The sequence below is a fragment of the Neovison vison genome, chromosome 5 (genome assembly GCF_020171115.1).
Source record: "Neovison vison isolate M4711 chromosome 5, ASM_NN_V1, whole genome shotgun sequence".
Classification (NCBI taxonomy): Eukaryota; Metazoa; Chordata; class Mammalia; order Carnivora; family Mustelidae; genus Neogale; species Neogale vison.
In genome coordinates this window covers 142765977-142789982 of record NC_058095.1, presented here as the reverse complement: position 1 = coordinate 142789982, position 24006 = coordinate 142765977, and positions in this window count along the sequence as shown.

The window sequence follows — 24006 nt, the reverse complement described above, 5'->3', positions numbered from 1 at the left end:
AAGTATAGGTAAGAAAACAGATAATCCGTTTCTTTCTTTTTTTTTTAAGATTTTATTTATTTGACAGAGAGAGCACAAGCAAGGAGAGCAGCAGGCAGAGGGAGAGGGAAATGCAGGCTCCCCACTTAGCAGGGAGTTCAATGTGAGCTCAGTCCCAGGACCCTGGGATCATGACCTGAGCTGAAGGCAGACGCCTAACCTATGTAGCCACCTAGGCGCCCAATAATCCATTTCTTAACCAACTCACAGCTCCTTTAAAAGTTTTAGATATAAGCAGATATCATTTTTTATGGCTATAAATTAATTGATAATTTATATCAATTACAAAGAAAAACAATACAAAGAAAGCTCAAAAAGTGGATTATAAAGTAGGGATGATAAGAATACAAAGAAAACAATACAAAAAACAATACAAAGAAAGCTCAAAAAGTGGATTATAAAGTAGGGATGATAAGAATTCAGAAAATAGGAATTGGTAATGGTTGAATGGATAGACATCAATTTCTTGGAGAAAAGGGGACTTTACCCCAATACTGAAAGATGGGTAAAATCTGAATGGGATTTGGGTTAAGAGTTACATGAGTCAGTGATATAGCTGTGAATATGGCTAGGACATATAGCACATAGTGATAAATTGGATGTTTTATGAGTGGTAAATCATTAAAATGCTCAAATAAAATGAGGAATGATTGTGAAATGGCAGGCATTGAGACTGTTTTAAATTTCACTTAAGGAACGTGAAATTTGGATGAAACAAAATTGCTAAATGGTATAAATGGAAAATAGGACATCTGAAGGATGAAACCAATTAGTGTTTTATAAAGGACGCAACTATATCTATATGTTTATGTAGTAGGTATAAATTTTTAATGATAAAGCTGGATTGCTGGACTAGTGATTAGAATGTTAAACTTATGAAGATCATGTGAATTATGTGGCATAACAATATAGTAATTACATCTCACTTGTTCCTTATTCAACACACTTTCCTTTAAAGACAGTGAATAATCACAAAAAAAGAAGTAATATAATCTGTTTTGATGTCATACATTACATTAAAACTTATATGGTAATTGAAAGCACTGATTGAGACAAATTCACTCAAGATGATAAAAGTTTTCATGCAAACTACACATGACAAATATTAGTAAATCAGATACACATGGGCATAGGACTAACTTCTTAGAATTAGAATATATTTATTGTAGAATATAAGAACATCTTTATAGGTTATTTTTTAAATCCCAAATCCCAACCATGACCATTTAATTCCTACATGAAATAACTAAAAGCCAAAATTAGACAGGATTATAATTGGTACAAATGACATCTAGTTTAAAATCTTTAGGAATATTCTTCACCTTCAGAATATATAATCTCACCTTTACCATCAACTTGGCTTATTAAGTTACCCTGTGAAGATGGTAGAGTATCAAGAAAAGAATACTAGGCATAGAATTAATCCCTCCCCACATAATGCTGACAGGTGGGAATCCAATAATAATAATAAAAAAACCCTACAAACTTACAGTGTAGCACATTTAATTCTGGAAAAGTTCTAATTATGAGAAAATATTCCCTTTACAGTCATGGCATATCTGATTTTGTATGGTTATTGCTATTTGATCCATGTTGCTGAATGCAAATAGATTGAACCTCTCTAGCACAAGTTTACAAAAAGAGTGCATAAAGATAATATGGGTATGTTTGGCTGTTTTTATTCATTTTTTAAGAGAAAATACTTCGTTCATAAGATGCCTACTGAAACATATGTGGATTAAATATTTTGGCTTTCCTTCAAATACTTTAGCACAGGAGGACTAGGTGAGGGTAGAGAAAACCAAATTAGCAATAAGATAATTGTTGTCACTGTAACAGGTACACAAACATTTCCTATACAATCTCTCTACTTTTATATATGTTTAAGTTTTTTTAATAGTAAAAAATAAAGGAGTTCCTGGGTGGCTCAGTTGGTTAAATGGTGGATTCTTGATTTTGGCTTAGTCATGATCTCAGGGTTATGGGATCAAGGCCTGGGTCATTGGATGGAGCCTTGCATTATGCTCTACATTCAGCAGAGTCTGTCCATCTTCATCTGCTTCTCTCTCTCTCTATATATATATATAATAAATAAAAAATATATATAAAATAAATATAACTATATATAATATACACATATGTAAATATACATGTGTGTATATATGTATGTATGTGCATATGTGTGTGTGTGTGTGTGTGTGTGTGTATATATATATATATATATATATATAAAATAAAATCTTTTTTAAAAAATTAAACAAGGGGGTGCCTGGGTGGCTCAGTGGGTTAAGCCCTCTGCCTTCGACTCAGGTTATGATCCCAGGGTCCTGGGATCAAGTCCCGCATCGGGCTCTCTGCTTGGCAGGAAGCCTGCTTCCCTTCCTCTTTCTCTGCCTGCCTCTCTGCCTGCTTACGATCTCTGTCTGTCAAATAAATAAATAATATATTTTTTAAAAATTTAAAAAAATAAAAAATTAAACAAGGAGACAAAAACGACGCATCATCACTGCCACTCCAGCTCCATATTTTCCCTAAGCTAAAGTACCAGAGGAAACGACAAATTTCCTACATATAAATTATCTTTGGGATATAGAAATATTATTGTAAGAATATTATGAGAAGCTTTCCTGCTTCATCAAACATAATCATTCACACTAGGGAAAAAATCCTTTTAAATACTGGCTAAGCTTATAAAAGAAAGTAAAACAAATGAAGGAGATCTTCAGCAGACACAAGTAAAATGGAAATCCCTGTGATAAGTGTAAGCAAATCCTGAGTTGCCCTGAGGACGTTCCCTGATTGTAAAACTGAAAGTCATGGATTTTTATGTCCTGTGGGGGATTTCAGGAAAGAAATTAAGCCTTGTCAAAGGGGAACCAGAAATCAAGAACCAAGATTTTCATATAAAGCCAGAGTCTTGTAGAGCTTCTATTACCTGTGAAACTATAAGCTGTGGGAGAGAAAAAAATAAGCTCTGCACAAAGCCAATCTATTAAATTATTGTTTTACATTCTAAGTAGGATAAAAGAATTCTACCCTGTAATTGGTAAATATAAGTAGGTTCTGAAACTACAAGTACGCCCTACATGTCTGGGTAAAATACTTTAATAGTAAGATACAAATTTGAAGAATTCCTGATTGGTAGAACCTAAGAGTGCTGTCTAAAGCAAATACAAATATTGACTTGAATAATTCACCTTAAATCCAGCACCTCTAAATTCCAAAAGACAAAATTAAATTCTAGTGGGCTGCCGAGAAGGAAACTACTGAAAACTTGATTTTAAAATACTCATATATAAAATATAACAACTAAATAAATAAAATTAAAAAGATCCAGAAAGAAAAGACTAGCAACAGGATCAAACAGGATTTATAGAACTACCAGTCTTTCTTCAAATTATTATCTATGAGAGAGAGAGATAAAATAAAAACTCAACAGATGGAGTTAATACAACTTAAACAGAGCTAAAGAGAAACTTAGTCCACAGAAAAGACTAATGTGAAAAATCTAACCAGGAATTCGATAAACAGAAAGAAGGAGAATAATTAAGAAGCATAAAGAAGGGGCGCCTGGGTGGCTCAGTGGGTTAAGCCGCTGCCTTCGGCTCGGGTCATGATCTCAGGGTCCTGGGATCGAGTCCCGCATCAGGCTCTCTGCCCAGCAGGGAGCCCGCTTCCCTCTCTCTCTCTCTCTGCCTGCCTCTCTGCCTGCCTCTCCATCTACTTGTGATTTCTCTCTGTCAAATAACTAAATAAAATCTTTAAAAAAAAAAAAAAAAGCATAAAGAAGTATGGACTACAAATAAGAATATATCATGGGTCTAATTTGATTGCCAGAGGATAGATGAAAATGGAGAAGTCATAGTGTGAAAATGAGTAAGAATTTTCCACAACTGAATAAGTCATTAATCCTCAAGTTCAGAAAGCACACAAAAACCTAACAAGAATATAAAGAAATCTACAACAAAGTGTTGTAGATTATCAAAGGAACAAGACTGAGACAAAGTTACGCAAAGCCTTATTCTATGCCAAGCTTTAGAAGTCAGACTGACCGGCCAGGGCTGCCTCGGAAGAGAGTGACGCCCCTTGGTCTTACAGGCTAGTTTTTATAGGGCACAGTCGCAGATATCTGCATATGTGGCTTTGGCTGATTGGATGTCTCCTACCTGTGTGTTTTAGTAATAGTTACCTGGAACCAATATAAACAAAATGGCCTTGTTTTAGGTGTGTGTTTTAGTAACAGTTACCTGGAACTGATATCAATAACTGTTGAGGCATTTATTAAACAACAAAATGTCTACCCTAGGCAACATGGAGTCACTATGGCTAAGTAGGCCCAGGCAGGCCCTAGAGGGTTAACATGTTTTAGCGTGGAATCGACCCCAACAAAAGCATATTTTAAAACTGCCCAAAATACATCAAAACAAATATATCTTAAAAACTGGGAAGTCATTATATACAAAGGAACAATAATTACAATAACATGAGAACTTGCAACATTATGGAAAATTCTGAAGTAAAATCTAAGTTTTGTTAAGAGAAAATAACTATAAGCTTTAAACTCTACACCTAGGTTAAAAAAAATCCACAACTTTCAGGTATGAGAGTGAGGCAGAGGACTTTTCAGAAATAATGAATTAACTAAAATCTTACATCATCGATAAAGAATTAGAAAACTGGAAACTGATTCCAGGAAGAAGGCATAAAATGCAAAATTGGTTGGAAGTTGTAAGATTCCCAAGATCTATCCATGTTCCATGTTGTTGCAAGTAACAGGATTTCCTTTCTCATAGCTGAACAATATTCCATTGTGTGTGTGCACGCCCATGCACATCTTTTCCCCATTGAGTATGATGTCAGTTCTGGGTTTATTATATGGTGCTTTTTATGTTGAGGTATGTTCCCTGTCTACCCATGCATTGAGAGATTTTACCATGGCTGAATGTTGACATTTGTCAAATACTTTTTTTGCTATTGAGATGACCGTATTATTTTTCTATTTCATTTTTTTGATTTAGTGTATCACATTGATTGATTTGTGGATGTTGAATCTTTTTTGTTGTTGTTGTTGTTGTTTTTATTTTTTTTTTTTTCAATTTTTTTTTTGATTTTTTTTTCCAATTTATTTATTTTCAGAAAAACAGTATTCATTTTTTTTTCACCACACCCAGTGCTCCATGCAAGCTGTGCCCTCTATAATACCCACCACCTGGTACCCCAACCTCCCACCCCCCCGTCACTTCAAACCCCTCAGATTGTTTTTCAGAGTCCATAGTCTCTCATGGTTCATCTCCCCTTCCAATTTAGCCAAAAGCACATATCCTCCCCAATGTCCATAACCCTACCCCCCTTCTCCCAACCCCCCTCCCCCCAGCAACCCACAGTTTGTTTCGTGAGATTAAGAGTCACTTATGGTTTGTTTGAATCATCTTTTGATCTCTGGAGTAAATCCCACTTGACGGTAGTATATGATCATTTTTAGTGTATTTTTTAAATCAGTTTGCTAATATTTTGTTGAGGATTTTCACATATATGTTCATTAGCGATATTGGCCTATAATTTTCTTTTTGTGTGGTGTGTTTGTCTGGTTTTGATGTCAGGATCAGGGTAATGCTAGCCTCATAAAGTGAGTTTGGAAGTATTTCCTCCTTTTCTACTTTTTAGAAGAGTTTGAAAAGGATTGGCATTAACTCTTCTTAAAAGTTTGTTAGAATTCACTAGTGAAGTCATGTGGTCCTGGAATTTTGTTTGTTGGGAGGTAGTTATTTCTGATTCACCGTAATTATTAATAATTTGTATAGATTTGCTATTTCTTCATGATTCAGTCTTGGTAGGTTGTACATTTCTAGAAATTTATCCCTTCTCGTTTGTCAGATTTTTAGGCATATAATAGTTTATAGTCATCTCTCATGATCCACTGTATTTCTATGGTACAATTTTAATTTGTCCTTTTCTTTTTAAATTTGAGTTTTCTTTCTTTTCTTTTTTTTTTTTTTTTTGGTTTTCAAACAATGAGCTCTTAATTTCATTGATCTTTTCCATTGTCTTTCTAGTATCTATTTCATTATTCCCATTCTACTTACTCTTTGTCATTTCCTTCCTCTACTAACTCCTGGCTTTGTTTGTCATTCTTTTTCTATTTCCTTGAAGTGTAGACTGTTTATTTGAGCTCTTGCTAGTTTCTTTTTTTTTTATTTTTAATTTTTTATAAACATATAATGTATTTTTATCCCCAGGGATATAGGTCTGTGAATTGCAAGGTTTACACACTTCAGAGCACTCACCATAGCACATACCCACCCCAATGTCCATAACCCCACCCCCCCAACCCCCTTACCCCCAGCAACCCTCAGTTTGTTTTGTGAGATTAAGAGTCACTTATGATTTGTCTCCCTCTTGATCCCTTCTTGTTTCATTTATTCTTCTTCTACCCCCATAACCCCCCAATGTTGCATCTCCACTTCCTCATCATGGAGATCATATGATAGTTGTCTTTCTCTGATTGACCTATTTTGCTAAGCATGATACCTCCTAGTTCCATCCACGTTGTCACAAATGGCAAGATTTCATTTCTTTTGATGACTGCATAGTATTCCATTGTGTATCTATACCACATCTTCTTTATCCATTCATCTGTTGATGGACATCTTTGTTCTTTCCATAGTTTGGCTATTGTAGATATTGCTGCCATAAACATTTGGGTGCATGTGCCCCTTCAGATCACTACGTTTGTATCTTTAGGATAAATACCCAGTAGTGCAATTGCTGGGTCATAGGGTAGTTCTATTTTCAACATTTTGAGGAACCTCCATGCTGTTTTCCAGAGTGGTTGCACCAGCTTGTATTCCCACCAACATTGTAGGAGGGCTCCCCTTTCTCTGCATCTTCGCCAGCATCTGTCATTTCCTGACTTGTTAATTTTAGCCATTCTGACTGGTGTGAGGTGATATCTCATTGTGGTTTTGATTTGTATTTCCCTGATGCCAAGTGATATGGAGCACTTTTTCAGGTGTCGGCTATTTGGATGTCTTCTTTGCAGAAATGTCTGTTCCTGCCCTCTGCCCATTTCTTGATTGGATTATTTGTTCTTTGGGTGTTGAGTTTGCTAAGCTCTTTATAGATTTTGGACACTAGCCCTTTATCCGATATGTCGTTTGCAAATATCTTCTCCCATTCTGTCAGTTGTCTTTTGATTTTGTTAACTATTTCCTTTGCTGTACAAAAGCTTTTGATCTTGATGAAATCCCAATAGCTCATTTATGCCCTTTCTTCCCTTGCCTTTGGGGATGTTCCTAGGAAGACGTTGCTGCGGCTGAGGTCGAAGAGGTTGCTGCCTGTGTTCTCCTCAAGGATTTTGATGGGTTCCTTTCTCCCATTGAGGTCCTTCATCCATTTTGAGTCTATTTTTGTGTGTGGTGTAAGGAAATGGTCCAATTTCATTTTTCTGCATGTGGCTGTCCAATTTTCCCAGCACCATTTATTGAAGAGGCTGTCTTTTTTCCATTGGACATTCTTTCCTGCTTTGTCAAAGATTAGTTGACCATAGATTGAGGGTCTATTTCTGGGCTCTCTATTCTGTTCCATTGATCTATGTGTCTGTTTTTGTGCCAGTACCATAGTGTCTTGCTGATGACAGCTTTGTAATAGAGCTTGAAGTCCAGAATTGTGATGCCACCAACTTTGGCTTTCAATATTCCTTTGGCTATTCGAGGTCTTTTCTGGTTCCATATAAATTTTAGGTTTATTTGTTCCATTTCTTTAAAAAAAATGGATGGTATTTTGATAGGAATTGCATTAAATGTGTAGATTGCTTTAGGTAGCATAGACATTTTCACCATATTTCTTCTTCCGATCCAGGAGCATGGAACATTTTACCATTTCTTTGTATCTTCCTCAATTTCTTTCATGAGTACTTTATAATTTTCTGAGTATAGATTCTTAGCCTCTTTGGTTAGGTTTATTCCTAGGTATCTTATAGTTTTGGGTGCAATTGTAAATGGGATTGACTCCTTAATTTCTCTTTCTTCTGTCTTGTTGGTGGTGTAGAGAAATGCAACTGATTTCTGTGCATTGATTTTATATCCTGACACTTAACTGAATTCCTATACAAGTTCTAGCAGTTTTGGAGTGCAGTCTGAGTTTTCCACATATAGTATCATATCATCTGCGAAGAGTGATAGTTTGACTTCTTCTTTGCTGATTTGGATGCCTTTAATTTCCTTTTGTTGTCTGATTGATAGGAATTAGTTCTTCTTTAAATGTTTAGTAGAATTCCCCTGGGAAGCCGTCTGACCCTGGGCTTTTGTTTGTTTGGAGATTTTTGATGACTGTTTCAATCTTCTTACTGGTTATGGGTCTGTTCAGGTTTTCTATTTCTTCCCTGGTTCAGTTGTGGTAGTTTATATGTCTCTAGGAATGCATCCATTTCTTCCAGATTGTCAAATTTGTTGGCGTAGAGTTGCTCATAGTATGTTCTTATAGTAGTTTGTATTTCTTTGGTGTTAGTTGTGATCTCTCCTCTTTCATTCATGATTTTATTTATTTGGGTCCTTTCTCTTTTCTTTTTGATAAGTCTGGCCAAGAGTTTATCAATCTTATTAATTCTTTCAAAGAACCAGGTCCTAGTTTTGTTGATTTGTTCTATTGTTTTTTTGGTTTCTATTTCATTGATTTCTGCTCTGGTCTTTATAATTTCTCTTCTCCTGCTAGGTTTAGGGTTTTCTTTTTCTTGTTCTTTCTCCAGCTCCTTTAGGTGTAGGGTTAGGTTGTGTACTTGAGACCTTTCTTGTTTCTTGAGAAAGACTTGTACCACTATATATTTTCCTCTCAGGGCTGCTTTTGCTGTGTCCCACAGATTTTGAACCATTGTGTTTTCATTATCATTTGTTTCCATGAATATTTTCAATTCTTCTTTAATTTCCTGTTTGACCCATTCATTCTTTAGAAGGATGCTGCTTAGTCTCCATGTATTTAGGTTCTTTCCAAATTTCCTCTTGTGATTGAGTTCTAGCTTCAGAGCATTGTGGTCTGAAAATATGCAGGGAATGATCCCAATCTTTTGATATCAGTTGAGACCTGATTTACAACCCAGGATGTGATCTATTCTGGAGAATGCTCCATGTGTACTAGAGAAGAATGTGTATTCTGTTGCTTTGGGATGAAATGTTCTGAATATATCTGTGATGTCCATCTGGTCCAGTGTGTCATTTATGGCCTTTTTTTCCTTGTTGATCTTTTGCTTGGATGATCTGTCCATTTAGTGAGGGGAGGGTTAAAGTCCCCTACTATTACTGTATTATTGTTGATGTGTTTCTTTGATTTTGTTATTAATTGGTTTATATAGTTGGCTGCTCCCATGTTAGGGACATAGATATTTAAAATTGTTAGATCTTCTTGTTGGACAGACCCTTTGAGAATGATATAGTGTCCCTCCTCATCTCCTATTATAGTCTTTGGCTTAAAGTCTAATTGATCTGATATAAGGATTGCCACCTCTGCTTCCTTCTGATGTCCATTAGCATGGTAAATTGTTTTCCACCCCCTCACTTTAAATCTGGAGGTGTCATTTGGTCTAAAATGAGTTTTTTGTAGGCAACATATAGACGGGTTTTGTTTTTTTGTTTTTTTTAATCCATTCTGATCCCCTGTGTCTTGATTGGGGCATTTAGCCCATTAACATTCAGGGTAACTATTGAGAGATATGAATTTAGTGCCATTGTATTGCCTGTAAGGTGGCTGTTACTGTATATTGTCTCTGTTCCTTTCTGATCTACTACTTTTAGGCTCTCTCTTTGCTTAGAGGACCCCTTTCAATATTTCCTGTAGAGCTGGTTTGGTGTTTGCAAATTCTTCCAGTTTTTGTTTGTCCTAGAAGCTTTTTATCTCTCCTTCTATTTTCAATGATATTCTAGCTGGATATAGTATTCTTGGCTGCATGTTTTTCTCGTTTAGTGCTCTGAATATATCATGCCAGCTCTTTCTGGCCTGCCAGGTCTCTGTGGATAAGTCTGCTGCCAATCTAATATTTTTACCATTGTATGTTACAGACTTCTTTTCCCAGGCTGCTTTCAGGATTTTCTCTTTGTTACTAAGACTTGTAAATTTTACTATTCGGTGATGGGGTGTGGACCTATACGTATTGATTTTGAGGGGAGTTCTCTGCACCTCCTGGATTTTGATGCTTGTTCCCTTGGCCATATTAGGGAAATTCTCTACAATAATTCTTTCCAATATACCTTCTGCTCCCCTCTTTCTTCTTCTTCTGGAATTCCAAATATTCTAATGTTTCATCTTATGGTGTCACTTATCTCTCGATTTTCCCCTTGTGGTCCGGTAGCTATTTGTCCCTCTTTTGCTCAGCCTCTTTATTCTCTGTCATTTGGTCTTCTATATCACTAATTCTTTCTTCTGCCTCATTTACACTAGCCTTGAGAGCCTCCATTTTTTATTGTACCTCATTAATAGCTTTATTTCAACTTGGTTAGATTTTAGTTCTTTTATTTCTCCAGTAAGGGCTTTTATATCTCCCGAAAGCGTTTCTCTAATATCTTCCATGCCTTTTTCGAGCCAGGCGAGAACCTTGAGAATCATCATCCTGAACTCTAGATCTGACATATTACCAATGTCTGTATTGATTAGGTCCCTAGCCTTCAGTACTGCCTCTTGTTTTTTTTGTGGTGAATTTTTTCACCTTGTCATTTTGTCCAAACAAGAGTATATGAAGGAGCAAGTAAAATACTAAAAGGGTGGCAAAGACCCCAGGAAAATATGCTTTAACCAAATCCGAAGAGACCCCAAATCTTGGGGCAGAGAAAGGGGATAAAAAGAGGTTCAGAAAAAAGAAAAAAAGAAGAAACAATTAAAAAAAGAAAACAAAGAAAAAATATAAAAAAAGAAAAAAAATATATATATATTCGATAAACCAGTTAAAAAAGTTTAAAAAGGAAAGGGTAAAAGTTAAAAAAAATTTAGCAGAAGAAGAAAAAAAAATTGAAAAAAAAAATTAAGTTAGCTGCAAGACTAAAAAGAATCATGGGGAGAAAGCCATGAGTTTGGTGCTTTGTTTTCTCCTCTTCTGGAATTCTGCTGCTCTCCTTGGTATTGAAACTGCACTCCTCGGTAAGTGAACTTGGTCCTGGCTGGATTTCTTGTTGATCTTCTGGGGGAAGGGCCTGATATAGTGATTCTCAAGTGTCTTGGCCCCAGGCAGAATTGCACCGCCTTACCACGGGGCTGGGCTGAGTACTCCGCTCAGGTTTGCTTTCGGGAGCTTTTGTTCCCTGAATGCTTTCCGTAGAGTTCCAGAGGATGGGAATGAAAATGGCGGGCTTCCAGTCTCTGCCTAGAGGAGTCGAGAGCTTTGAGCCCCACTCCTCAGTGCACCCTCAGAGAACAGCGCCCATTTACTCCCGTCTCCCTGGCCTCTGGTCACGCTCCGAGCTCACCGAGCCTGCGACTGGTTCAAGGTAATCCTGAGCTGAGAGCTCACTCTTTGGCTCTGTCGGTGTAGCCGGCTTCCCTGTTCTAATACCTGCAAGCTCTGCGACACTCAGACACCCCGGATCCTTCTGTGACCCTGCAGGACCTGGGACCACACTGATCCCGCATGGGCTTCACCCCGGTTTAGCCTTTGGAGCGATGTCCTTCAGTGGAACAGACTTTTAAAAGTCTTGATTTAGTGCTCTGTTACTCCGCCGCTTGCCGGGAGCCAGCCCCTCGTCCTCGCGGTCTATCTTCCCGTCGCTTTGGATTCATTTCTCCGCCAGTCTTACCTTTCAGAAAGTGGCTGATTTTCTATTTCTGGAATTGCTGTTCTTCCTTTCTTCGATATCCTGTTGGATTTGTAGGTGTTTGCAATCTTTAGATAAGCTATCTAGCTGATCTCCTGCTACCTGATGTAGTCTCAGCCTGCTACATCTCCACCATCTTGACTCCTCCCCTCTTGCTAGTTTCTTAACATAGGTTTTTATCCCTATAAACTTTTCTGTTGCTACTGCTATGCTACATATTGTAAATTCTGGTATGTTGTATTTCCATTTTTATTTGTCTCAAGTTATTATTATTTTTTAATTTCTTCTTTGTCCCATTAGTTGTTCAGCAACATGTAGTAAATCTCCACATATGTGTAAAATTTCCAGTTTTCGTCTTGTAATTGATTTCTAGTTTCTTACCTTTGTGGCTAAAGAGAGGCTTGATATGATTTTCATCTTTAGTTTTTTAAGACTTGGCTTAACCCATGATCTACCCCAGAGAATGTTCCATGTGTACCTGAGAAAAAATATGTATTTTGCTTTTGTTGGATGAAATGTTCTATAAGCATCTTAAATCCATCTGGTCTCACAGGTAGATATAGTCCAAAATTTTCTTACACATTCCGTGTCTGAATGATTTATTCATTATTAAAAGTTCCTTTATATATTTAGATATTCCTATGTTAGGTACATCAGAATATTTATTAAAAAGAAGAATATAGAAGTGTTTTTTAAAGTGTTTTTTAACAAAGATGGTTATATCTTCATGGCAAAATATTCATGGCAATGTAATGGGTACTGTGATATAACAATAAAAGTTAAGAAATAAGAAAATTATTAACAAAACATGTCAGATTCTCATTATACTATCATTATTATAAAATGATAATTTCAAAAGTATCTATACCATCTAGCATAGTTTTATTTTTTTTTGTTCAGTTAACCACTGTATAGTACATTATTAGTTTTTGAGGTAGTGTTCAATGATTCATTAATTACATATAACAGTCAGTGCACATTGTAACATGTGCCCTCCTTAATACTTATAACCCTGTTACACCCTCCCACCACACCCCTCCAGCTGAGACCCTCAGTTCATTTCTCTGGGTCCATAGTCTCTTTTGGTTCATCTCCCTCTCTGATTTCTCCCCTTTCAGATCTCCCTTCCTTCCCCTGTAGTCCTTCGTGCTCTTGCTTATGTTTTACATATGAGTGAAAGCATCTAGCATAGTTTTAAATAATGCATACAGATTAGTTTCCAGAAACAAAAGCACAAACATAAGGATACTTGATTTTCAGTATATGGGACACTGGAGAAAAATGTTATTTGAAATACTAATTCATCAAAAATATCACTAAAAGCATCATACAATGGCATGAAATGGGCCATAGGAGTAATATGTTATTTGTAGCACATTTACTCAATAAAAATTCATAATAAGAATATATCAAGGGCTCCTTTAAATCAGTTAAAAAAAATGAAAAATTTGAAACACAAATGAAAAATTTAAATGTAATGTCTAAGAAGTTAATATATATTTGAAAAATGCTCAACATCATTAATTTCCAGGGAAATAAAGAAGAAAAACTAAAGGAAATCAAAATCACTGATCAGAAGGCTTGAAATTAAAAGATTGATGGTGCCAAATATCAGTGAAGATGGAGAATAATGAGGATCCCCATATATTACTAATAGAAATGTAATTTGGTAAAATCACTTTCAGAAGCTGATTGACATTATTTATTAAGCTTTAACATTTTCATAACCAATGACCCAGTAACCACCTAAAGAGAAACCTAGCAGAAATGTATTAATATGTGCACAAAAGGACATTTAAAGAAATATTTATATCAGCATTATATATACATACAAACCAAAAGCTGTTATCCTCAAAAAGAACAGATAAATACACCGTGATACATCAATCTGTTTTACTGTTGAAATAATATACAGAATTAAAAATGAATAGATTATTGGTATACCACACATGGATGAGTCTCGCAAACATAATGTTATATTGAGACAAGTCATCATATAATCTATGCTTTTCATTAAACAGATAAAAATAAGCTCTGATAATGGAAATCAGGATAGTGATTATTTTCTAAAATGATTGAGTAGGTTTCTGTGTTAGTGGTATACTCTGTTCCTTTCTATGTTTATGGTTAATAACATTTTTGTATTTATTTTAGTATGTTCATATGAAATGTATACTTTTTTTTTCTTTAATACAAATTATACTTAAAATATATACAAAGCAATGGCACCTGCGTGGCTCAGTAGGTTAAGTGTCCGCCTTCAGCTCAGGTCATGATCCCAGGGTCATGGAATCCAGCCCCTTTGTTGGGCTCCCTGCTCAGTGGAGAGCCTGTTTCTCCCTTAGTACTTCTATTTCAACTATAGAAATTGAAATTAAAAGAACTGACTGCTTACTAGGCAATGTAACGGGTACTGTGATATCATCACAGTATTTACTCTTTGGCTCTGTCTCTGTAGCTGGCTTCCCCGTTCTAATACCTACAAGCTCTGTGACACTGTACTTCTCTGTAAATCTGTTTATTGAAATATAAAAAGTTTATTTTAAAAAAATTGAAACCTGAAAAATAATAAAAAATAAAAACTTAAAATCTGAGAACATGTAAAAAAAAATGGCAAAAGTGTAAGGAGTACTGGACGTTGTATGGAGGTGTTGAATCACTGTATTGCACACCTGAAACTAATATTACACTATATGTTAACTAACTGGAATTTAAAGAAAAACTTAGAAAAATAAAATTTAATTCAAGTATAGTTAACTCATAGTGTTATATTAGTTTCAGATGTGCATTACACTAGTTCAGTAATTCTATACATTACTCAGTGCTCATCAGGGAAAGTGTACTCTTTTTTTTTTTTCTTTTCATTGTAACAGAATTCATTGTTTATGCACCACACCCAGTGCTCCATGCAATACATGCCGTCCATCATACTCACCACCTGGCTCCCCCGCCCTCCCACACTTCACCCCTTCAAAACCCTCAGACTGATTTTTAGAGTCCATAGTCTCTCATGGTTCATCTCCCCTTCCAATTTCCCTCAACTCCCTTCTCTCCATCTCCCCATGTCCTCCATGTTATTTGTTATGCTCCACAAATAAGTGAAACCATATGATAATTGACTCTCTCTGACTTATTTCACTCAGCATAATCTCTTCCAGTCCCGTCCATGTTGCTACAAAAGTTGGGTATTCATCCTTTCTGATGGAGGCATAATACTCCATAGTGTATATGGACCACATCTTCCTTATCCATTCGTCCCTTGAAGGGCATCTTGGTTCTTTCCACAGTTTGGCAACCGTCGCCATTGCTCTATAAACACTGGGGTAAAGGTGGCCCTTCTTTTCACTACATCTGTATCTTTGAGGTAAATACCCCGGAGTGCAATTGCAGGGTTATAGGGAAGCTCCATTTTTAATTTTTTAAGGAATCTCCACACTGTTTTCCAAAGTAGCTGCACCAACTTGCATTCCCACCAACAGTGTAAGAGGGTTCCCCTTTCTCCACATCATCTCCAACACACGTCGTTTCCTGTCTTGCTAATTTTGGCTGTTCTAACTGGTGTAAGGTGATATCTCAAAGTGGTTTTAATTTGAATTTCCCTGATGGCTAGTGATGAACATTTTTCATGTGTCTGATAGCCATTTGTATGTCTTCATTGGAGCAGTGTCTGTTCATGTCTTCTGCCCATTTTTTGACATGATTATCTGTTCTATATGTGTTGAGTTTAAGAAATTCTCTGTAGATCCTGGATATAAACCTTTTGTCTGTACTGTCATTTGTGAATATCTTCTCCCATTCTGTGGGTTGCCTCTTTGTTTTGTTGACTGTTTCCTTTGCTGTGCAGAAGCTTTTGATCTTGATGAAGTCCCAAAAGTTCATTTTTGCTTTTGTTTCCTTCGACTTTGGAGACATATCTTGAAAGAGGTTACTGTGGTTGATATCAAAGAGGTTACTGCATACGTTATCCTCTAGGATTCTGATGGATTCCTGTCTCATGTTGAGGTCTTTTATCCATTTCGAGCTTATCTTTGTGTAGTTTGTAAGAGAATGGTCAAGTTTCATTCTTCTACATATAGCTGTTCAATAGGGAAAGTGTACTCTTAATCTCCTTCATCTATTTCACTCAATACTCCCCGCCTACTCCCCTCTGGTAACCATTGATTTGTTCTCTATAGTTAAGAGTCTGATTTTTTTATATGCCCCCCTTTTTTTTGTTCATTTGTTTTATTTCTTAAATTCCACGTTAAGAGTGAAATCCTATGGTGTTTATCTTTCTCTGACTGACTTATTTGACTTAGCATTATACTCTCCAGATCCATCCACACTGTTAAAATGGTAAGCTTTCATTCTCTTTTATGGTTCAGTAATATTCTGTGTGCATGTGTTTATATACCACCTTTTTCCATTCATCTGTTGATGAGCACGTGGGCTGCTTCCATAATTTGGCTAATTTAAATCATGCTGTAATAAACATAAGGGTGCATATATCCTTTCAAATTAGTGTTTTTTTCATTCTTTGGGTAAATATCCAGTATACAGTTACTAGATCATATGGTGTGATGCTATTTTTAAGTTTTTGAGGAACCTCCATACTATTTTCCATAGTGGCTGCCTCAGTTTGCATTCCTAACTGTACACAAGGCTTCCTTTTTCTCCACATCCTCACCAATACTTTTTATTTGTGGTTTTTATTTTAGCCATTCTGTACACACACACACACACACACACTCTTTATGATTTTCTGAATGAGAGAGAGAGAGTGAGAAAGCATGAGTGTGTGGTGGGAGGGGCAGAGGGAGAAGGTGGGAGGAACTTAAACAGACTTTGCACGGAGTACAGAACTGATGCGGGGCTTGATTTCACAACCCTGGCATTATGACCTGAGCCAAATTTCAGGAGTCAGATGCTTAACCAATTGCACCAACTAAGAGGTGCCCCTGATTTTAGCCATTGTTAAAAGTATGAGGTTATAACTCAGTATAGTTTTGATTTGCATTTCCCTGATGATTACTGATGTTGAGCATCTTTTCATATGTCTGCTGGCCATCTGTACATCTGTTTTAGAGAAATGTCATTTAATGTCTTCCGCCCATTTTTAATTGGATTATTTGTGGATTTTTTTGGTGTTGAGATGTGTGAGATGCATCAGTTCGTTTTATGTTTGGAGCACTAATCCTTTACTGGATCTATCATTTGCAAATATCTTCTCTCATTCAGTTGGTTATCTTTTAGTTTTGATGATTGTTTCCTTTGCTGTGCAGTTTTTGTTGTTGTTGTTGTTGTTTGTTTGTTTTTGTTTTTTCATGTAGTCCCAGTAGTTTATTTATGTTTTGTTTCCCTTGCCTCAGGAGACCTATCTAGGGAAATGTTGCTATGGTCAGTGGCAGAAAAATAACTGCCTGTGCTGTCTTTTAGAATTTTTATGTTTTCAGATCTCACATTTAGGTCTTTAATCCATTTGAGTTTATTTTTGTGTATGGTGTAAGAAAGTGGTCCATTTTCATTATTGCATGTATCTGTCCAGTTTTCCTAAAACCTTTTGCTAAAGAGACTGTCTTTGCCATTGCATATTCATGCCTCCTTTGTTGAGTATCAATTGACCATATAATTGTGGATTTATTTCTGGATCTTCTATTTGTTCTGTTGAACTTGTTGTCTATTTTTGTGCCAATACCATACTGTTTTGATTACTACAGCTTTATATTATATCTTGCAATGTCAGATTGTGACACCTCCTGTTTTATTATTTTTCAAAATTTCTTTGGTTAATCAGGGTCTTTTGTGGGTCCATGGAAATTTTAGGATTATCTGTTATACTGTGAAAATGCTGTTGATATTTTGATAGGGACTGCATTAAATCTGTAGATAATTTTGGGTACTATGGATATTATGATAATATTTGTTCTCCCAGTCCATGAACATGGAATAGCTTTTCATTTGTTTCTGTCATCTTCAGTCTTTCATCAGTGTTTTACAGTACTCAGAGTACACGTCTTTCACCTCCTTGGTAAAATTTATTCCTAGTTATTTTATTATGTTTGGTGCAATTGTTAATGGGATTGTTTCCTTAAATTTCCTTTTTCTTACTTCATATTAGCATATAGAAATACAACTGGTTATCGTGTGTTGATTTTCTTTCCTGCAGCCTTACTTAATTCACTTATCCATTCTTGTAATTTTTGGTAAAGACTTTATGATTTTCTGTATGTAGGATAATGTCATCTGCAAATAGTGAAGGCTTTACTTCTTTACCAATTTGGATGCCTTTTATTCTTTTTCTTCTCTGATTGCTATGGCTGGGACTTCTAGTACCATGTTGAATAAAAGTGGTGAGAGTATATACATCCTTGTCTTTTTCCTCATTGTAGGGGAAAGTTCTCAGTTTTTTACTCATGGCCTTTATTATGTTGAGTTATGTTGCCTGTAAAACTACTTTGTTGAGGATTTTTATATTGAATAGATATCATACTTTTTCAAATGCTTTCTCTGCATATAGGTAAATAATCATATGGCTTTATGTTTTCTCTTATTTATGTGACATATCATGTTGATTGATTTGAAAATATTGAACCACTCTTGTAATCCCAGGAATAAATCACATTTGAATGATGTGAATGATATTTTAAAGTATTGTTGGATTTGGTTTGTTAATATTTCATTGAGGCTTTTTGCTTCTACATTCATCAGAGATATTGGCATATAGTTTATATTTTTGTAATGTCTCTTCTGGTTGGAGGGTTCTCTTTATGATTATATAGTTTCCTTCCTGGTTTTTTGTTACAGTCTTTGTTATAAAGTGTTTTTGTTTTTGTTTTCTGATATAAGGTTTGCTACCCAGCTTTCTTTTCACTTCTATGTGGAAGTGAAAATGGAACATTTTTCCATTCCTTCACTTTCAAGGTGCATGTGGATTTAGATCTGAAATGAGTCCCTTGTAGATAGCATTTAGATGGGTCTTCTTTTTTATCCATTCTGTCACCTCATGTCTTTTGATCAGAGTGTTTAGTCCATTTATATTTAAAGCAATTATTGATAGATATATACTTATTGCCATATTGTTACTTGTTTTATGGTTGCTTTTGTAGGTCTTCTCTGTTTCTTCTTTCTCTTGCTTTCTTCTCTCAGTATCCTGGATTTCTTTAGTGATATACTTGAACTCCTTGTCTTAATTTTTGCATATCTATTCCAGTTTTTTATTTCTTATCATTAGGCTTTTATGCAACATTCATACATATAGAAGTCTGTATTAAGTTGATGGTTGCCTAAGTTTGAACCTATTCTTTACTCCTCTCCTCACTACCCAGAGTTTTTTTTTTTTTTTTAAAGATTTTATTTTTATTTATTTGAGAGAGAGAGAGACAGTGAGAGAGAGCACGAGCGAGGAGAAGGTCAGAGAGCGAAGCAGACTCCCCATGGAGCTGGGAGCCCGATGCGGGACTCGATCCCGGGGTTTTAATTAAAGTTATCATACTTTACATCCTTTTTACTTTATGAACTCCTTGACTGATTTTTATAGATATATTTAATTTTGCTTCTTCTTACTCCTAATTAGGGTCTTTCTTTTCCACTTAAAGAATCTCCTTTGACATTTCTTGTAGGGCTGGTTTAGTCGTCCTGAATTCCTTAAATTTTTTTGTTATTGTTGGGAAACTTTTTATCTCTTCTATTCTGAGTGATAGCCTTGCTGGATATAGTATTCTTGGTTGAATTTTTGTTTGTTTTGTTTTGTTTCTTTCAGCATTATGAATATATCATGACACACTCTTCTTGCCTGTAAAATTTCTGTTGAAAAATCCACTGATAGCCTTATGGGGTTTCCTCTGTATGTAGTTGCTTTCTTTTCTCTTGCTGCTTTTAAAAGTATCTTTTTATCATTACTTCTTGCCATTTTAATTACTTTATGTTTTGGTGTGGGCCTTTTTGGGTGGATTTTGTTGAGGGCTCTGTGCCTCCTGGATCTGGATTTCAGTTTCCTTCCCCATATTTGAAAAGTTTTCACCTTTTATTTCTTCAAGTAAATTTCAGCCCTCTTTTCCCCTCTTTTCTCCCTCTTTTCCTTCTGGGATCCCTATCATGCAAATGTTACACACTTGATGGTTGTGCTGAGTTGCTTTAGTCTGTCTGTCTATCTGTCTATCACCTACCTATCTATCATCTATTTATTTTTCTTCTCTCTAGGTCAGCCTGATTGTTTATCAATACTCTTTCTTTCAGGTTGCTGATCTGTTCTTCTGCTTCCTCTAGTCTATTATTTATTCATTCTTTTGTGTTTCAGTTATTGAGTTCTTCATCTGTGCATGATTCTTTTCTATATCATCTGTCTCCATTGAAAGTCTCCCTGGAACTCTGCAGTCTTAAGTCTGATGAGTGTCTTTGTATGATGATTACTTTAAAGTCTTTATCGGGCATAGTACTTACCTCAGTGTCATTTAGCTCTCTTGCTATGACTCTTTCCTGTTCTTTTATGTGACACTCTTCTGTTTCCTCATTTGGTCTAACTTTCTATGTCTGTTTCTATGTGTTAGGAAAGCCAACTATGTCTTCTCCTCTGGAAAGTAGTAGTCTTGAAGATGAGGTGCTTTAGTCCCCTGCAGTGTAATGTTCTCTGTTCACCAGAATCTGACACTTCAGGAGCGTTTCCTGTATGTGCTGCATGTGTGTTACTGTTGGGGCTGAGCTACATTTGCCTTTGGTCCAGTCCTTTTCAATGGCTGTCTTTGGCTATTGTATGTAGGGTTTGATTACTGTGTGTTAGTTGGCCAGTTTGGGACTTCTTGCGCTTGAGTTCAGTCACATCAAGCATTTGCCAGAGAGGCAGTAACACTGAACCCCATGGTGCTTTTCCTATGTTGTCTCCTGAAAAGCTTTCATTGATAGGCAGGGCCTGCAGTCAGACCCAATATCTATTCCGAGCTCACTGCTGGGGCCACAGTTGGACTGGTATGTGTAGTTTTCTTCCCCTCTCTCTGGAGCATGCGTCACTTTGGACTGCTACTGGCCACTGTCAGAGCTGATCGTACACTGTCAGTCTTATGGCATCACCCTGGATTGACTCCAGCCAAGGGCATATTGGAGGGAGCAGTTCTACAGAAGAATATGGGGCCAAGTGAGTGGGGCCAGCAAGGTCTACTCATTCACTGCATTAAGGAACCTGGAGGTGCTTGGAAAAGCTCCTGTTGAGGCCTGCTATGTTGGAGGTAGGGGATCCTGAGAAAACTACAATAGTGGGACACTCTATTAGAAAGTGAGGTGAAGGGCACCTGGGTGGTTCAGTGGGTTAAAGCCTCTGCTTTGTCTCAGGTTATGATCCCAGAGTACTGGAATTGAGGCCCGCATTGGGCTCTCTGCTCAGCAGGGAGCCTGCTTCCCCCTCTCCCTCTGACTGCCTCTCTGCCTACTTGTGATCTCTCTCTCTCTCTGTCAAATAAATAAATAAAATCTTTAGAAAAGAAAGAAAGAAAGAAAGAAAGATGAAAAGTATTTGTGGTGTTTTGGTTCCTGCAGGTGTCTGTGTATCTCTGCTGGGGGTTGGGGGAGGGAAATGGTGCCTCCAGCATTTTTCTTCTTAGAGAAGTCCCCAAAAGTCTCTGCCTCTCCTACACAGTCTTTATTAGTAAATAAATATGCTTTGGGTTGACTAATCTCTATTAGTAAATAAATAAATATGCTTTGAGTTGACTCCAGGCATTTCGACACTGCTGCTTCTGTGTGGTATCTCAGCTGAGCTGTTGTGGTGCTGTCTTTTTAAGGTGGGGGACTCTGTCCTTCAGCTCTCCCAAAATGAGCTTGCTGATTTTTAAAGTTCCAGGTGTTAAGCCCCACTGATTATTAGTCCCGTCTGTTTTTAAATCCAGATGTTATGGGGATTAGTCTTCTCTGGATGTATCTCTTGGGGTAAGCCTGGGGTACTTAACATAGGAGTCTGCCTGTCTCTCAATTAGCACCTCCTCAATTAGCACCTCTCAATTAGCATATCTCTCCCTCCTGTGGATAATTCCAAAGGTCCTTGGGGTTCTGGACCACAAGAGTATCCTTCCTACCCTCTCTGATGTGACCTTTTCTCTACATTTAGCTGTGGAGAATCTGATGTGCCAGTCTCCAACTCATTTTTACACTAATCTAGTTATTATCTAGTTGTAGCTGTGGTGAGATTAAAATCTTCCTACTCTGTCTACCTCCCCCAAAGTTATGAAAGACATTTTTAAGATGTTCTTCCCATTAGTAGTCATATAATTTCAAATTCAAACCACTGCTTACAATGACAGAGAATACAACACCAATGTTGGTGAGAATGTCAAACAGTAACCATATTTATTTGTGGTTAAAGTACCTACTATATATACATATTAGAAGATGCTTAGCAAAATATAGTAAAGTCAGAGATATGTATAGTCTATGACCCAGCCATTCTGTTCTTGTGTATACACTAGAGAAACTTAAATCCATAGAATACATGTATATAAGTGTTTGTAGCATTGTTTTTAATAAGAAACAAGTATGTGGGGGAACCTATATATATATCTATTGGCAGAGAATAATAAATAGAATATATTCATATATTCATTATATGTTCATATAATGAGCTACTGCACAGAAGTAAATATGAATAAAATAACAGCACATATTAACACTTATGAATTTTACAAATGTGATTTTTTCTTGGAATAATATAAGTTGCTGAAGATATACATCATGGGCTCAACTTCTTTAAAGTTTAGAAACACACAAAGTAACATCATTGTATCCTTATAAATGCATATGTATAGAGCAATGTTATGAAAGTTGGATCAGAATCATAAACATAAAATTTGGATAGAAAAAATTTCTGTGATGGAACTAAAGGAAATAGATCAGGGAAGGAACTTCAGCAGTATTAGCAATGTAAATTAAGCAAAGTGATGGGTATATACATGTATATTGTTTTATTCCTTATACATTTGCATGTATTTAATCTTTTATAGCAACGTATTTTAAATATATATGTTAAATTTTTCTTACCATTCTAACTGCCCCATTCTTAACAGGATTTCATTTACTGCCTTTCTTAAAATATTTTACTAGAACTACATACTATGATAAAAGTATTAAAAACACAAGATCTATTATATTCTTTTATCTGTATACATCAACTCTACTAATGTTCTTGAAAGTGAAATATTTATTCTCTTTTATGTTGTGTGTTATTATTTATCTTGTCATCCAAAAAATTCTTTAAGCCCTTTCCATGTGTGTTGATGTGGATTACTGTCAGTGTTTTTTCTTTAGTTGATTCTGAATACATGGTGGAATTTAAAAATTAAAGCAAATGTTAATCTTGAATAGTAAATGTCAATGCTTTGCTGAATGTGTGTCTCCTGGAAACGGCCAAAGGTTGTTTTTCAAGAGGCCTCTCATTATGTTGCTCATATATTCATGAATTTACCATGGAGCAGGATCTGACCCTTCTATTGACAGGGTCAGAAAACTGATTATATAATTAAACCATAATAGATCTCTCACTTGTGAAAATACTTAATCGAGCTCTTAATATTGATCTATAAAATCAGAACAACAATTTAGTCAAAAAAGTATTTAACTCTTAAAAAAGGAATCTTGATTTGGTGTTAGTGGCTTATTCTTTCCCTGTAGGCAAAGCCATAATGGAAAACAGTACTAAACTATTTGAATAGAATGTTGTTTTGAGAACATTTTATAAGGGCAAACATAAATGAATGTCATATTTGGTGGCATCAGGATAACATGTTTATTAACATACTACTAATAATCATCTTAGTAATGGAATGTGAATATTTGAAACCTATTAACTAAGATTCTTTCTCTCCTGACCAGAGCTAGAATAGTGATAGTCAATGTTTGCCTCTGTGACTCTTTTTTTACTCATGATTGATACTTCATACTTGACATATTTTTAAATAAAGTATAATATATACTATTCTTAGGTATATAGCATATTAATTAAATATTCGCATTCATTGAGAAATAATCACCATAATAAATTTAGTTACCACCTGTCACTATACAAAGTCACAATTTTTTATATAATGGAATTCTTTTTAGTGATAAAAAAAATGAAATCTTGCTCTTTGCAACCATGTGGCTGAACCTTGAAGGTTTTATGCTAAGTGAAATAAGTCAGACAAAGAAAGACAAATACCATATAATTTTACTTATGTATGCA